The sequence below is a fragment of the Tursiops truncatus genome, chromosome 1, assembly GCF_011762595.2.
Source record: "Tursiops truncatus isolate mTurTru1 chromosome 1, mTurTru1.mat.Y, whole genome shotgun sequence".
Classification (NCBI taxonomy): domain Eukaryota; kingdom Metazoa; phylum Chordata; class Mammalia; order Artiodactyla; family Delphinidae; genus Tursiops; species Tursiops truncatus.
Genome location: NC_047034.1, coordinates 24614319 through 24632790, shown reverse-complemented (window position 1 = coordinate 24632790; position 18472 = coordinate 24614319). Strand labels below are relative to the sequence as shown.

General features: G+C 39.9%; 1 protein-coding gene across 4 annotated transcripts in view; it reads right to left on the bottom strand.

Moving 5' to 3' along the window:
* The window catches only part of SMYD3 (SET and MYND domain containing 3), a 720594-nt gene that overhangs the window by 701591 nt on the left and 531 nt on the right, over nucleotides 1-18472 (bottom strand). The window lies entirely within an intron of this gene.

Sequence of the window (18472 nt, the reverse complement as noted above, 5' to 3'; positions counted from 1 at the left end):
CTGAAACACAGATTTATTTTATTGATGCTCTTTACCTAAGCAAGCAAGCCAGAAATATAAAGAGACTTACATACAAATTGTTTCTATAGTCTCTCTTAAGTAAATGTACGGTGGGATATTCATAACTCTAGAGGAAAAAAATCATGAGTCTCCACAGATGAAGGAAATGCCTTAGGCAGAACTCAACACCTCTTCTTAATTAAAAACTCATGAGAGAGACTGGGAGTCAAGATGGCATACTAGGAGGATGCAGAATTCATGTCTCCTCACAACTAGGGCACCCACCAGCCACCGGTGGGGGACCACATACACCTAAGAGGATGGGAGGAACCCCCAGGGACCAGCTTGTGGGATCTTGGTTCCCAGGCCGGAGGTCGAGCCTGAGCTCCTGTGGTGGGAGCTCCAAGTCCAAATCTCTGGACTAACAGAGAACCTCAGACCCCAAGGAATCTCAATCGGAGTGAGGTCTCCCAGAGGTCCTCGTCTCAGCACCAAGACCCAGCTCTATCCAACTGCCTGTAAACTCCAGTGCTGGACGCCTCAGGCCAAACAACCAGTAAGACAGGAATACAGCACCACCCATCAAAAAAAAAAAAAAAAAATGAAATGACAAAAAAATTTGTTACAGACAAAGAAGCAAGGTAAAAACCTACAAGACCAAATAACTGAAGACAAAATAGGCAACTTACCTGAAAAAGAATTCTGAATAATGATAGTAAAGAGGATCCAAAATCTTGGAAACAGAATGGAGAAAATGCAAGAAACATTTAACAAGGATCTAGAAGAACTAAAGAACAAACAAAACAAACAAACAGTGATGAACACAATTACTGAAATTAAAAATACTCTAGAAGGAATCAATAACAGAATAACTGAGGCAGAAGAATGGATAAGTGACCTGGAAGGTAAAATGGTGGAAATAACTGCCAGGGAGTGGAATAAAGAAAAAGGAAGGAAAAGAACTGAGGACAGTCTCAGAGACCACTGGGACAACACTAAATGCACCAACATTCAAATTATAGGGGTCCCAGAAGAAGAAGAGAAAAAGAAAGGGACTGAGAAATATCTGAAGAGATTATAGTCAAAAACTTCCCTAATATGGGGAAGGAAATAATCAATCAAGTCAAGAAGCACAGAGAGTACCATACAGTATACACCCAAGGAGAAACACTCCAAGAGACATATTAATCAAACTATCCAAAATTAAATACAAAGAAAAAGTACTGAAAGCAGCAAGGGAAAGCTACAAATAACATACAAGGGAATCCCCATAAGGTTAACAGCTGATTTTTCAGCAGAAACTCTGCAAGCCAGAAGGGAGTGGCAAGACATATTTAAAGTGATGAAAGCGAAAAACCTACAACCAAGATTACTCTACCCAGCAAGGACCTCATTCACATTCGACGGAGAAATTAAACCTTTACAGATAAGCAAAAGTTAAGAGAATTCACCACCACCAAACCAGCTTTACAACAAATGCTAAAGGAACTACTCTAGGCAGGAAACAGAGAGAAGGAAAAGACCTACAATAACAAACCCAAAACAATTAAGAAAATGGGAATAGGAACGTACGTATCAGTAGTTACCTTAAATGTAAATGATTTAAATATTCCAACCAAAAGGGTTAGGCTGGCTGAATGGATACAAAAACAAGACCCTTACATATGCTGTCCACAACAGACCCACTTCAGACCTAGGGACACATACAGACTGAAAGTGAGGGGATGGTAAAAGATATTCCATGCAAATGGAAATCAAAAGAAAGCTGGAGTAGCAACACTCATATCAGACAAAAGAGACTTTAAAATGAAGACTATTACAAGAGACAAAGAAGGACACTACATAATGATCAAGGGATCGATCCAAGAAGATATAACAATTGTAAATATTTATGCACCCAACAAAGGAGCACCTCAATACATAAGGCGAATACTAACAGCCATAAAAGGGGAAATCGACAGTAACACATTCATAGTAGGGGACTTTAACACCCCACTTTCATCAATGGACAGATCATCCAAAATGAAAATAAATAAGGAAACACAAGCTTTAAAAGACACATTAAACAAGATGAACTTAATTGATATTTATAGGACATTCAACCCAAAAAAAACAGAATACACTTTCTTCTCAAGTCCTCAGGGAACATTCTACAGGATGGACCATATCTGGGGTCACAAATCAAGCCAGGGTAAATTTAAGAAAAGTGAAATCATATCAAGTATCCTTTCCAACCACAATGCTACGAGACTAGGTATCAATTACAGGAAAAAATCTGTAACAAATACAAACACATGGAGGCTAAAGAATACGTTACTAAATAACCAAGAGATCACTGAAGAATTCATAGAGAAAATCAAAAAATACCTTGAAACAAATGACAATGAAAACACGACGACCCAAAACCTATAGCATGCAGCAAAAGCTCTTCTAAGAGAGAAGTTTACAGCAATACAAGAAACAGAAAAATCTCAAATAAACAACCTAACCTTACACCTAAAGCAATTAGAGAAAGAAGAACAAAAAAACCCCCCAAAGTTAGCAGAAGGAAAGAAATCATAAAGATCAGATCAGAAATAAATAAAAAGAAAAGAAGGAAACAATAGCAAAGGTCAATAAAAATAAAAGCTGGTTCTTTGAGAAGATAAACAAAACTGATAAAGCATTAGCCAGAGTCATCAAGAAAAAAAAGGGAGAAGACTCACATCAACAGAATTCAAAATGAAAAAGGAGAAGTAACAACTGACACAGCATAAATACAAAGGATCAAGAGAGATTACTACAAGCAACTCTATGCCAATAAAATGGACAACCTGGAAGAAACGGACAAATTCTTAGAAAAGCACAACCTTCCGAGACTGAACCAGGAAGAAACAGAAAATATAAACAGACCAATCACAAGCACTGAAATTGAAACTGTGATTAAAAATCTTCCAACAAACAAAAGCCCAGGACCAGATGGATTCACAGGTGAATTCTATCAAACATTTACAGAAGAGTTAACCCCTATCCTTCTCAAACTCTTTCAAAATATAGCAAAGGGAGGAACACTCCCAAACTCATCCTACGAGGCCACCATCACCCAAATACCAAAATCAGACAAAGACGTCACAAAAAAAGAAAACTACAGGCCAACATCACTGATGAACATAGATGCAAAAATCCTCAGCAAAATATTAGGAAACAAAATCCAACAGCACATTAAAATCATCATACACCATGATCAAGTGGGGTTTATCCCAGGAATGCAAGGATTCTTCAATGTATACAAATCAATCAATGTGACAAACCACATTAACAAATTGAAGGAGAAAAACCATATGATCATCTCAATAGATGCAGGAAAAGCTTTTGACAAAATTCAACACCCATTTATGACAAAAACCCTCCAGAAAGTAGGCACAGAGGGAGCTTACCTCAACATAATAAAGGCCATATATGACAAACCCACAGCCAACATCGTTCTCAATGGTGAAAAACTGAAACCATTTCCACTGAGTTCAGGAACAAACAAGGTTGCCAACTCTCACCACTATTATTTAACATAGTTTTGGAAGTTTCAGCCACAGCAATCAGAGAAGAAAAAGAAATAAAAGGAATCCAAATTGGAAAAGAAGAAGTAAAACCGTCACTGTTTGCAGATGACATGATACTATACATAGAGAATCCTAAAGATGCTACCAGAAAACTACTAGAGCTAATCAATGAATCTGGTGGAGTAGCAGGATACAAAACTAATGCACAGAAATCTCTTGCATTCCTATACACTAATGATGAAAATTCTGAAAGAGAAATTAAGGAAACACTCCCATTTACCACTGCAACAAAAAGAATAAAATACCTAGGAATAAACCTACCTAAGGAGACAAAAGACCTGTGTGCAGAAAACGGTAAGACACTGATGAGAAAAATTAAAGATGATACAAACAGATGGAGAGATATACCATGTCGTTGGGTTGGAAGAATCAACATTGTGAAAATGATTATACTACCCAAAGCAATTTACAGATTCAATGCAATCCTTATCAAACTACCAATGGCGTTTTTCACAGAACCAGAACAAAAAAATTCACAATTTGTACGGAAGCACAAAAGACCCCGAATAGCCAAAGCAATCTTGAGAAAGAAAAACGGAGCTGGAGGAATCAAGCTCCCAGACTTCAGACTATACTACAAAGCTACAGTAATCAAGACAGTATGGTATTGGCACAAAAACAGAAATATAGCTCAATGGAACTGGATAGAAAGCCTACAGATAAACACACACACCTATGGTCACCTTATCTCTAGGCAAGAGTATACAATGGAGAAAAGACAGCCTCTTCAATAAGTGGTGCTGGGAAAACTGGACAGCTACTTGGAAAAGAATGAAATTAGAATGCTTCCTAACACTATACACGAAAATAAACTCAAAATGGACTAAAGACCTATATTTAAGGCCAGACACTATAAAACTCTTAGAGGAAAACATAGAACACTCTATGACGTAAATCACAGCAAGATCCTTTTTGACCCACCTCCTAGAGAAAGGGAAATAAAAACAAAAATAAATAAATGGGACCTAATAAAACTTAAAAGCTTTTTGCACAGCAAAGGAAACCATAAAAAAGATGAAAAAACAACCCTAAGAATGGGAGAAAATATTTGCAAATGAAGCAACTGACAAAGGATCAATCTCCAAAAGATACAAGCAGCTCATGCAGCTCAACATCAAAAAAAAAACCAACCCAATCCAAAAATGGGCAGAAGACCTAAATAGACATTTCTCCAAAGAAGATATACAGATTGCCATCAAACACGTGAAAGGATGCTCAACGTCACTAATCATTAGAGAAATACAAGTCAAAACTACAGTGAGGTATATCACCTCACACCAGTCAGAATGGCCATCATCAAAAAATCTACATACAATTAATGCTGGAGAGGGTGTGGAGAAAAGGGAACCCTCTTGCACTGTTGGTGGGAATGTAAATTGGTACAGCCACTATGGAGAACAGTATGGAGGTTCCTTAAAAAACTACAAATAGAACTACCATATGACCCAGCAATCCCACTACTGGGCATATACACAGAGAAAACCATAATTCAAAAAGAGTCATGTACCACAATGTTCATTGCAGCTCTATTTACAATATCCAGGACATGGAAGCAACCTAAGTGCCCATCGACAGATGAATGGATAAAGAAGATGTGGCACATATGTACAATGGAATATTACTCAGCTATAAAAAGACGAAATTGAGTTATTTGTAGTGAGGTGGATGGACCTAGAGTCTGTCATACAGAGTGAAGTCAGAAAGAGTAAAACAAATATCATATGCTAATACATATACATGGAATCTAAAAAAAAGGTTCTGATGAACCTAGGGGCAAGACAGAAATAAAGACACGGATGTAGAGCATGGACTTGAGGACACGGGGAGGGGGAAGGGTAAGCTGGGAGGAAGTAAGAGAGTAGCACTGACATATATACACTACCAGATGTAAAATAGATAGCTAGTGGGAAGCTGCTGCATGGCACAGGGAGATGAGCTCAGTGCTTTGCAACCACCTAGAGGGTTGGGATAAGGAGGGTGGGAAGGACATGGAAGAGGGAGGGCATATGGGTATATATGTAGGCATTTTGCTGATTCACTCTGTTATACAGCAGAAACTAACACAACACTGTAAAGCAATTATACTCCAATAAAGATGTTAATAAATAAATAAACTCATGAGAAAATGTAAATGAATGGATGCCTCCTTAACATGATAAAATATATGTACCTGAGTCGTAAAACCAGCACCTTAATTAATAAGGAAACCCTAATGTCCAGGAACAACACAAGAATGCCAACTATCTTCACGACTATTAAACATTGTTCTGGAAGCATTACTCAAAGTACTTAGCCTAGAAAGAACACTCAGAGGCATAAAAATTGAAAAAGAAGAAACTACGTGTTTGAAGATGACATAAGAGTACTCCTAGAAATTAAATTATCTGTAATTAAAACAGTGTGGTACCTATGCATAAATAGACAGATAAACCAATGGAAAAGAGTAGAAAGTCAAGAGTTAGACCCAATTAGTATATGATCTAGAATATGATTACTGGAGCCAATCATTGGGACAAAAATAATCTTCCTAATAAATGGAACAACTGGATATCCATTTGGAAAAAGATAAGATTAGATCCATTCCTTACACCATACATAAGAATAAACGCAAATGAATCAGAGATCTAAATGTAAAGATTTAAAGTATACAAATTCTAGAAAAAAACATGTGAATTACTCTATCACAAGAAAAGTTAAAACACAAATGACAACCAGAAAGAAAATATTTGCAATATTTCTCAAACATGAGACTAATATCTCTAATATACAAAAAAAGTTTTAAGTCTGAAGGAAAGAACAAAAGTCTTATAGAAAAACAGGCAAAAGATATATAAAGACAATTCACAAAGAGATATTCATATAATCATGGCCTTTAAACATATGAAAAGATGTTTAACTTTATTGATAATACAATTTAAATGCAAACTGAAAACTATACTGAGATACCACTGTTCACCCATCAGACTGGTAAAAATTCAAAAGGTTGACAGTACACTGAGTCTGCAAAGCTGAGGGAAACCAGCACTCTCATACTGATATGTTGCTAGTGGAGTTGTGAAATGGTGCCGCCCCACACATAGGCATTTACACGTTCACCTAACAATCCCACTTCTAGGAATTTACCCTGAGTATATACCGGCAACAATATAAAAACACCTATGCGCAAGGTTATTGATTACAGCACTATTCACAATTGCAAAATACTGGAAATTACCTAAATGTCCAAGCATAGGAAATTAGAAACTATGGTACACACATAAAGTGGAGTACTTTGGAGCTATAAAAAAGAATAAGAAAGATCTCTGTAAATACTATATGGAGTAGATTTTTTAAGTGAAGAAAGCAAGTGCAAAAGAGCAAATAAAGTATGCTACCTTTTGTGTAAGAATGGAAAATAATAAACACATATATTTGCTTCTCTTTACCGAAGAGAGAGAGACAGAGAGAAGATAAACCAGAAAACAATGAACTTGCTTATCTACAAGGGGTGGCAGGGAGGAACAGTATGAATATGGGAGGGGGGCTAACACTTCGCTTTTTCATAGTTTGAGTTTTAGAAGCATGTGGATGTTCCATATATTCAAAATATAAAATTAAATCAAAAAGGATGAGGGGGAAAAACTAAAACTGAAAGCAAAGTGAAACAAATGAACTCAATTGTATTTCTTTTTTTTTTTTTAATTATTTTTTTGGCAGTGTTGGGTCTTCGTTGGTGTGCACGGGCTTTCTCTAGTTGCAGCAAGCACGGGCTTCTCATTGCAGTGGCTTCTCTTGTTGCAGAGCACGGGCTCTAGGTGCACGGGCTTTAGTAGCTGCAGCGAGTGGGCTCAGTAGTTGTGGCGCATGGGCTCTAGGGCATGTAGGCTTCAGTAGTTGTGGCATGCAGGCCCAGTAGTGGTGGCACATGGGCTTAGCTGCTCCGCAGCATGTGGGATCTTCCCGGACTAGGGATCAAACCCGTGTCCCCTGCATTGGCAGGCGGATTCATAACCACTGCGCCACCAGGGAAGTCACTCAATTGTATTTCTAATAAATACCAATAAATATAATGAAGGGGAAAAAAAGAAAGAATGTAAAACGAACACAGTATTTAACTGTATATTCTCAGTCTTTGGCAGAGTAGAGGGGAAAGGGAAATTGTAAACAAATTCTGTACTGTTTCAAATAGGGTCTTTTTTTTTTTTTTTTTTTTTTTGTGGTACGCAGGCCTCTCACTGTTGTGGCCTCTCCCGTTGCGAAGCAAAGGCTCCGGACGCGCAGGCTCAGCGGCCATGGCTCACAGGCCCAGACGCTCCACGGCATGTGGGATCCTCCCGGACCGGGGCACGAACCCGTGTCCCCTGCGTCGGCAGGCGGACTCTCAACCACTGCGCCACCAGGGAAGCCCTCAAATAGAGTCTTTTTGGTAATGATGTGGGCAAAGCAATTCTGAAACAATTTTAGATATTATATAGAGTTGAACAAATGAGTAAATACATTGAGGCTTTCGAGGGCCAGAGTTCTCACTGAGCCAGAAAGGATATACAATTATGGAACCGGGAAAGGCAAGAAAGAACCCTGAGGAGACAAGTCGGAATTGAAAGTACATGATTTCTAAAATATGTGTACGTATGTGTATATGTATGCATATTTGCATGAACCTGCATACTTCCTCTGTCCTCTGAAAGAGTCAAAGAGCAAAAACATCCCAGGGGCAGTGAGCATATCTAGCGCTCAGATCTTGGTCTCTAATATTATTTCTCACTAAAAGAAACCAGGAATCCTCAGAGAAATACTGATTCCAGAGTTTTGGCAGGATGGGTACAGGATGAGTCTAAAACATCTGTTATGCCAGAAAGCAAGGAAGTGTTAAAGAAAAAAAAAAAGGAGAGAAGAGAAGGAAAGAAAAGGAAGGGTAGGTAGAAAGAGAGAGGGAGGGAGAAAGAGAAGAAGGAAGGAAGGAAGGAAGAAAGGAAGGGTGGGAGGGAGGAATAAAGAAAACTTGGGGGCATATCACAAGGACACAGGATCTACCTTGAAAGGTTTCATACTAAAAAAAGATCTGGGACAATTTGAGTACCAAAACAATTAGGTACCTAATTAATTCTAAACCACTGAAAAAATGGAAATACTTGAGTCCATACTGATAATAACAAGATAACTAATAAGGAAGGAGGACAGGCTCTTATGGTGGAATGCTGAACTGAATGTCAACTGGTAAGTGTGGAGGAGTGCTATAGGTAAAAAATGAGCATTTTGCAACTACTATACCAAAGATTCAATCAATAGTCACCCATGGATGCATAAATCTCAGGGGAAATTTTAATGAACAGGATATTTCCATCTTACAACGTCTCCCCACAAACTGGCTGGGGGGAAAAATAATACACAGTGGCAAAAATAGGACAACAGCTTGACTGAGTGATCAGTTTAACACTATCAATGAAAGGACCCTGTTAACCTCCAGATGTGATACCTAAAATAAGGAATGTTCTGTTAAAAAGAAAAACATGTCTGCTGTAACTACTGAAGCTCGCCCCTAGAGCCTACACTCTGCAACAGGAGAAGCCACCGCCATGAGAAGCCCGCGCAACGCAACGAAGAGTAGCCCCAGCTCGCTGCAACTAGAGAAAGCCCGCGTGCAGCAACGAAGACCCAACGCAGCCAAAAATAAATAAATAAATAAATAGAATTTTAAAAATAAGTAAATGTTCAAAATGATCTTCAAAATAATTCCAGGTTCTCGTTTCATACTTTCTGCACACATAATACTAAAACTAAATTCCAGTCCATGATACATGAAAGAGATATGCACTTAGGAATCATTTCAACATCTGATTATGTATGTATAGTCTCGAATTCCTTTTCATCTTATTCAGGATGCTCAAATATCCACTGGATAAGTGTTTACTGAGTACTTACGTTCGGCTATAAGTCATTTCATCTACCCTTTTAAATCTCTGCTACGCGTGTGTGATCAGCAGACCAGCAGCTTTAGCATCACCTAGGAGTTTGTTAGAAACGCAGAATCTTACATGCAACCCAGACCTTACTGAAGCAGAATCTGCACTTTAACAAGATCTTCAGGTGATTCTTCTGCACATTAAAGTTAAATAAGGCCTCCTCTAAGTGACTTAACAGATTTATTTCTAGCTCCTACTAAATCTGGTGCATGTAGAGTGATTCCCCAGAGCAGCTCTCTTCCATGCCATGACTCATACTTCTTGTTTTCTCCATCTCAACTCACTGCCCCCACAGTCATCAAGATAAGGTAAGAGAGAGCAGAGAACATGGCACAGGATATTTTATGGTAGCCCTGGAAATGGCTTGTGCAACCTCTAGCCCAAACTCCATTGGCCAAAACTGAGTCACAAGCCCCAGTCTAACAAGGAGGCTTGGAAATGTAGTCATCTTATGTACCCACCCAAGGAAAATGAATAAAGTTTATAATGGATACTGTGATATCTCAGAAACACCATGGAAAGCTGAATAACCAGGCCTGAGCAAAGTCAGAGCAAGGAGAATTATGATGAGGACCATGAAGAGAAGTTCTACTTCTCTCAGTTCAAATTCTAATGCCAATGGCCAGCCAGTAAACTGGCTCACCTGGCTCACGTTTTATCAAGAGGTTCACTCTTGGTCTAATCAGCTGGCAACTCAAAGAAAAAAAAAAAGCAGACATAAACTGGCAAAAATTTCAAAGTCACCTTCATCCCAAGCAGCACCACCCTTTTATACAATTCCAAATGAAACAAAGACTTTCTCAACGTTTATTCAAATCTTTAATTACAAAAAGTGATACAAGCTTTGAAAAATACAAAATATATAAAGTACAAAAGGATATCTTCCCCACTCCAAGTCCCATCCTCCGAAAGTAACCGTATTAGAATTCTGGGGTGTTCTTCCAGACCTCTTCTACACGCACAAGTACATGCACACAAAAATTTTATTTAAAATACACACATTGTTCTACAACTTTATTCACCCAACAATGTGTTACTGACATCCATCCACATCCACTGTAGAAACAGATCCACTTCAATCTTAACAGCTACATGGATTCTACAATATGGCTGCACCATAACTTAACCAGTTCCTATTAATGCACATTAAAATTCTCTCTCCTTTTTTCTTAATTACAAAAATGCTATACTAAGTATTCTTGTGCAACCATTGTTATTTTCATTTGTCAGAATCCCAAAAATACGGTCAAGAAAACACAGTGCTCAATTTTGCTAGGTACTACCAAATTGCCCTCCAAAGGAGCATACCAATTTACACTCTACAAATGTCTGAATGCTCTCTAGTTCATATCTGTGCTTACAAGGAACATAATAGACACTTTAGAGTCATTATGAGAATTAAGTGAAGTACTATTTAAGGTAAAGCGCTTAAAATCATGCCTGTCATTGCTTAGTAAGTGATAATCATATTAGCTACTGAAAAATAATTTTCAGTCATCATATACTCTGGTAACAAGTAAATGGAAAATGGCTCTCTTACTTTCCCTTAATAATCAAGGTTAATCACCATCGCAAGTCCCTTGACTCTTAAACGACCAGAACCAGCCAGAGTTAGAAGACGGGAAGCAAACGTTGAACAAGTCATACTAACAGAGAGGCACTAACTCCATACTTTGGTTCCTGATCCCAGTATATCCTGGCAGGTTACAAGAAAACCAGAACAAATATTGTTCATGGTTCACAACATACACTAGAGAACAAATCTGAGCCTCTCCAAATGTCACAAAAGACAGGTACAGTCTTTTATAACGGTGGTTCTCAAAGTAGGGTCCCGGGACTCCAAAGCCCTTTCAGGAGGCCCACGAGGTCAAAACTATTTTCATAATAATACTAAGACATTTTTTGTCTTTTTATTCTCTTTCTCTCACAATGTACAGTGGAGTTTTCTAGAGGTTAAATGACTTGTGATTTTACAATACACTAAATGCAGGAGCAGTTGTGAGAATCTGAGGGTGTTCTATTAAGCCAGACATTAGAGAGACATACAAAAATGAAAGTAAGCGAATTTTCTCAGCAAATTTTCTTTTGTTTTGCAAATACAGTCTGTGTCATTAAAATCCTTGTCAAAATGCAATGATTCATTATGTTTAAATCCAGTCGTCCCTTGGTATCTGCAGTGGATTGGTTCCAGGACCCTCACAATACTAAAATCCTCGGACGCTCAAGTCCCTTATGTAAAATGGCATACTATTTACATACAACCTACACACATCCTTTCATATACTTTAAATCATCTCTAGATTATTTATAACACCTAATACAATGTAAATGTATGTAAATAGTTGTAAATAAAAGGTAAATGCTATGTAAATAGTTGCCTTTGCACTGCAAATTCAAGTTTTGCTTTTTGGAACTTTCTGGACTTCTTCTGTCCCCTGAATATTTTTGATCCATGGAGGGCTGACTGTATATTTCAAAACTTATCAGTTTTAATATTTTAAGCAGTAAAATCAATAAATATAACCACACTGCTTGCATGGTTATGTTTTGTTTAAACCCCTGCAGGGCCCTAAATAACTTTTTTTTTTTAAACCCTCCTATGAAATCTTTTTCTATAATTCTTAAGAGGGTAAAGTGGTCCTGAGACTGAAGTTTGAGAACCACGGTGTATGAAATCAGCTGCCTCAAATGACAGCATATAAGTCAAGAGAAGTCAAACCATAGGTATTAGCCCGCTGCTTCAATTCTCTTTCTGTGAAGGTCAGAGCCAACCTTGTAAGGAGTAGCACAGCTTCACAGAAGATTTCAGTGGGTCTCAGAGATGGCAGCACAAGTAGAAAAGGCAAATCCAAGGGCAGGAAAAAATGAGTGTTCCAATGAGAACAAATCAATGATTGCTCCATGACAAAAGGGTCTAAAATAAAAACCTGACACCAGCTGGCCAGGTTCCCAAACATGTGCTGCCATTTGGGGAACTCAGGATCCCTAACAAACTGGGAACTCTGTACCAGTAGAAGCCACAATAGCCATGGTGAGAGGAAGTCTGCACTGTTGAGTTCTAGGCACCAGCCTCCATCCCTGTCCCCATGGTTGCTCTGTTCTTGAGCCCTTGAACAAGCACCAGGCTGTCTGAAGAAGGAGAACTTACTGCTATCCACAAAGCAGGTCATCCTGTCTGATTAAGAACGTCCTCTGCTGTGGCAATCACATGGACCAAATGTTTTCAGGCTCAGGGCTCTGCCATACAGCCCTTCACCAAACTTCCATGCAGAAGAAAAGGTAGTAGCAAAAGAAACAGGAATTATAACTCCCACTTAAAAAGAAAAATGGAAGTCATATCCAAAGAGTCCTTTCCCAACCCACCTCATCAATCCTTCTACTTTATTTTACTCTAAGTCCTTGACCTTCCAGTAAGCCCATGAACCACTGTCCAGGAATGTGCAAACCCTGATTTCAATGCTCTCAAGGTCCTTCCCTTGAGAAGATTTTCCTAGTCTTTCCATCTTCCAAGCCCATCCCCCCAGGAAGAGTCTGCAACACTACAGCAGCTCACTTGCACCTGGTGCTGGGATACTTCACAAAACCAGCTGTAAACCCACAGAATGTCTTTTATACACTATTTGAACAGAAGTGAGTGCCTCCCTGTCTCCACTTGGCTCTTTCTGGTCAGCCCTTAAACCCCGGGTCAGGAAGCCAAAATGAGAATTCTGCCTTTGTTGAAACCATTCCTTCCAATGCCTAGCATTCTTGGTAACTTCACTTATTTAGAAGATTCATCTAACACCTCAGCCTCTCAGTCTCCTGATCATTCCAACATTTTTCTTATTCCCTACCTCAGTCACTTTCTGCATACCCTAAACCCTGTGGTACCAAATCACACACTACTTCTAAAGCATATATATGTCAAGTCACCCCATCCTCTGACCGCTCCACCATCGCTCTGAGCACATCAGGTCCTCTAATCCATTGCTTCCACCACATTTCACTGTTCATCACCTTCCTCATGACCTCAGTCCCTAGCTTAGAAATATGGTCCATGATTACACTCTTCCTTGCCCACGACTTCAGCTTCCTGCTTCCTCTCTCCACCCATCATGGTAACCAGGCAGCCCTGGGTGAGCCCAATTCTCACAGTCAAACTGCCAACCACTGGGAGAAAAGAGCACTAGTCTGCTAACTGCTCTCACGGTAAATAAATGAACAAAAGTTTTAAGTGGACCCTTAGCACTTCCCAGCAACCCCGCTATATTTTCCTAAGCAATTCACTTTCCTCTCCTAGAAGAATATTTCACACCTTCTCCTCTCTGAGAATCTGTCACTCAGCAGCCGCCTCCCTAGTTGTCCTCAAGCCTTGCAGTCACTGCTGTTACCTTCTCGGGCACCTCTTCTTCTTACCCCAGTATAAGAAGGTATTCCCTCCTGCTTCCACCCCAGGTTCAGTCCTTGGCCAAGACGGATTACATCATCTCACCAGGGTTCTTTTTTTTGCCCTTTACTGCCTGATCATATTTACCCACACTGTAGCTCAAATGTAGTTGCTTTATTTCCTATAATTGATCTACTCTGTCTCATGAACATGGGGCTGTTTTTTCTATAATTAATCCAAGCTTCCTCAAGAACACTCACCCTAGTAAATAGCCAGAAATGTAATATTTGCCAAATAACATCTCAGTCTCTTCCAGTTAATATTCAGACATTTAAGTTTAACTCCTTACCAGAGCTGGTTTCAACAGTCGCTTTCAGGTAAATATTTCTCCAAGTGGGGCTTATGGGACATCCTCACGGTGGCAAGACCTCAGATCTTGACGTCTCTATGGATCCTCACTGGTCTCTGCTGCAAGGCAGTGATCAGGTCCTATGGCTGGACTGGTGCCATCTCACCTTTTGGGACGTCATGCTGCCTCCCACCTCTGGTCTCCATGTTCCTGACCTAGAGTCACACAGCCCTTTGTCATGATGCCTGCTGTTCCACCAGGCCTCTAAGCTTGTCCACATCCCTGAAGTGATATGAGAGCACTTCAGAATCCCCTGCCAGCACAGACTCATGCAGCCAGCCACTTTCTCTTACCACTGCTATGCCCTAGGCCCCAATGTTGGCACAGCAACAGCCTACACAGCTCTCAAGCTTACAAATAAGGAGCAGACCCAAAGGTCTTCCACTTTTTTTTTTTTTTAAGGCCTTCTACTTTTGACTGACCCGTCAACCCATTTAATACCCTCACCCCAACCCCAGAACTTTGGCCAGACAAGGAAGGTCAGAACATATGTTTCTCACAATCTATTTCCCCCCCGCCCATCCCCTGCTTCCCATAAGCCACCAGGGCTGAAAAAAGATGGACTTTCCAATTCATTCTCCTCCCTCCTGGGAGGCACTAAGCCTCATACTCAGCTTTAGTGATGGAAGAAATACCCTCTTTACCCTGCAGAAGAAACTATTATTAGAGTTTGCCATGGAAGCTCTTGATAATGGAAACTGCAGGCAACTTGGAACTTTAGAAAACCAAAAACAAACAAAGAATGACTTTAAATTCCCCAAAATATTATCCCTTCACAACTCCAACAGTTAGAATCACTTGTGTACCAGGTCCCAGAGATATAAAGATTAGACTTAGGTCACTAAAGTGGGGAGACCTACAAACAAAATAATTACAATGGAATTTTATGTGTTACATATACCAAAACAAACAGAAGACACAAATAACCCTTGTCAATCTTCTCCAGCTCCATCAAATTAAAAATGGATAAGAAAAAGGATAATATAAATTATTTCAGGTCACAATTTCATTGTCATTTAATCTTTCTCCAATTTATATACCTCATTCTTTCCCACTCACAACACAAAATACCAGGAGCCAATCCATGAAAAAAAAAGGAAAGGAAAGGAAAAGAAAAGGAAAGGAAAAAAGCAAGAGAAGTCATAAAGCAGGTTTAAGTTTCTCTATTAATAAAAATAAATATGCAAGAACTAAAGCACTAATCAAAACAGCCCAAGGCCAAAGGAAATCAGGTAGAATCTTATAACAATAAATGATCTGGAGAGTAATGAAGTAATTACAATAAATACCTGTTCTTTTATTCTATTTTGGTCCCCCCCCCCCACTTCCCATGGAACTGTTGTTATTCGTTACAAACTAATATTTTCATTCCATTTCTTAATTCAAATGGAAGGCAGCAAAAGGACAAAAACAACTAGAGGAGAATTCTGCGAGATGTTCATACTACAAATTAAAAGCTTACTACATGCCAGGCACTGGAGTTTACAAAAATTGAAAGACATCTACTCTTAAGGACTTCACAGCTAATAAGAAACAAATTTTACTTACAAGGTGATAAGGAACACAGAATTGTATCCCCCCATTGATGAGCATTCAATATTGGTAGAAAACTGCATAAGACAACGCACCAAAGTTTGATTTCTCTAACACTACCCTCAGGCTGCAGTGATTCCCAGCTAAGCACTTCAGAAACACAACAACCACTGAAGCAGAAGTGTTCAACAGAGCTCCTACTACTAGGAGCACTAGTTTAGCACCTGTGAACTATGTCCTAGCAATCCAAAATTAAGTGCAGGGCTTCCCTAGTGGCGCAGTGGTTGAGAGTCCGCCTGCCGATGCAGGGGACGCAGGTTCATGCCCCGGTCCGGGAGGATCCCACATGCTGCGGGGCGGCTGGGCCCGTGAGCCATGGCTGCTGGGCCTGGGCGTCCGGAGCCTGTGCTCCGCAGCGGGAGGGGCCACAGCTGTGAGAGGCCACAGCAGTGAGAGGCCCACGTACCGCAAAAAAAAAAAAAAAAAAAAAAAACCATTTGTTTGTTTTAGTTTGTTTTGTTTGGATCCTTGGCATTTACTGATATTACCTTTCCTATGTTTATGTTTGCTGATTTCTCCATTATAATATGCATATGGTGGGAAGTAGAACCTAACCTCCTTTCTTAAAAGCCACGAAGGCCAACTACTCACCTTCTCAACTTCCCTTGTAGCTAGGATGCAGGCAGTGACCCAAGCTCAACCAATCCAAGACACCCACTGAGAACTTTGAATCAGAAGCTAATATCCGGAGTTCCCTGGTTGCCTAGTGGTTAGGATTCCGGGCTTTTACTGCCACGGCCTAGGTTCAGTCCCTGGTCGGGGAACTGAGATCCAGCAAGCCTCGCGGCACAGCCAAAAAAATTAAATAGAAAAAAAAAAAGAAAGAAAGAGAAAGCTAATATCACAAAGAAGCATGGCTGAGCTGGCAACTTTCCAGCAATAACCAGTTTCCCAAGCAGCAGTGGCGGCGGCAGTGGTGGCAAGAATAGCAGCAGCAGTAGGGTCCCGTGTCATAGTGCTGGCGACACATGCTGCAGAACCCAGTATTACCAGGCAGCGTCAGAAGGAATGTACTCTCCAGGTCCCAAGCCCATCTACTTCTGAAGTGCAATTCTGACTGTGGAACTCCCCTGGTTCCTGCCCATTTTCAGAGCTGGGTTTCCTCTAGACTTTAAAAGGATGCCAAGAACTCCCCAAAACTCTTTCATGAAATTCCTTTTCTTGTTTAAATCATTACAGTTCTTGTTAATAAGAAAAATAAGTGATAGCAGTAATGGAATTTTATTGGTAAATCAAGAAGTATGCCACATACAAAGGGCTGGGTTTGTGCAGTCTATTTGGAAAGTGGACAATTCCATGTTCCATGTGAACTAAAGTTCAGCTCTGATAATTCAATTAATAATCTGTCATCGTGTATTCATTCCAAAACTTTTCTATTCCAACTACTAAATAACTTGGCAGTCTGGTTTCATCTGCAAGATGATCCACATCTTCATCAATTAATGTTATAAGACTTAAGAAAAGGCAAGTTCTCTGTTCTGGGCTACATTCAAACTCTAGAAACACCTCCAAAGGATTTAACAGGATGAACATCCCAGCTTTCTCTCTAATTTGCCTGAATGAGAATCAAAGGTCTACAACTTTCAATGTTGAAGCCTTCAGCATTTCATTTCTTGAAAGGAATGAATTGTTTTCAACCACACAGTTTACAAAAGCTTCAAGGTGTTCACTCCTCAAAGAATTTTTTTTGTTGTTGCTGTTATCATTACTTCAGGAAGCAACAAATACAATTAAGTAACTTTAAAATATGAGAATAAATTCCTCAATTATGAACCAAATAAGGACATAGTAATACTAATGGTCAAGCTACTGATTTGAGCTTTGCACTTACCCCCTCACCTCCATCCACCCCAATCCCAGACTAATAGGTCTGGAAGAGCAGTCATGGAAAAAAATCATCCCAGCCATCTAAAACAGAGCTCTTCTCCTTGACATATAATAGGAGCTCAAGAACAATTGTTGCTTGAATACAATTCCTATGACTGTGCATACATATTACACATTTCCATAAATTGCTCTCCCATAGCACTTTACATTGACCCAGTGCTTACAGGCTTACAAATTACTTTCACATGAATTCTTGCATCTAGATAGGTGGTTAAGAGTTAGACCTGCCTGCAGTCATTAAATGCAAAGCACACGATGGAACCTCAGTAACTTATGCTCCTACAGCACAGTACTGCATCTCTATTTCAGCCCTTCTGATACACTGTAATTAATTATCTCGCTCACTTATCTGCTCCTTAAGGATTCTTAAGGACGTCCCGTTCATCTTTGTATCCCCAGGCCAAACAGAACCTGGACCACAGGAAGTGCTCCGTGAACACCAAGATTCTTCTGCGTCCTGCGAGCCCCGCACTTTCTTGGCGAGGCCTCGGCCGTCAGCCTGACTTACACCATCCGTTCTCCCACTCACCCCCACCTCCTCCAACTGTGATTTCCACAACGGCACCAATGAAGCTTATCGCCTGAGACACAGACTTTTTTGTTCCGCAGCAAAACTACCCACGGCTCAACGTCTCCCCTTAGGTCTGCCCACCGGCTCTCTCCAGTTAATACTACGGCG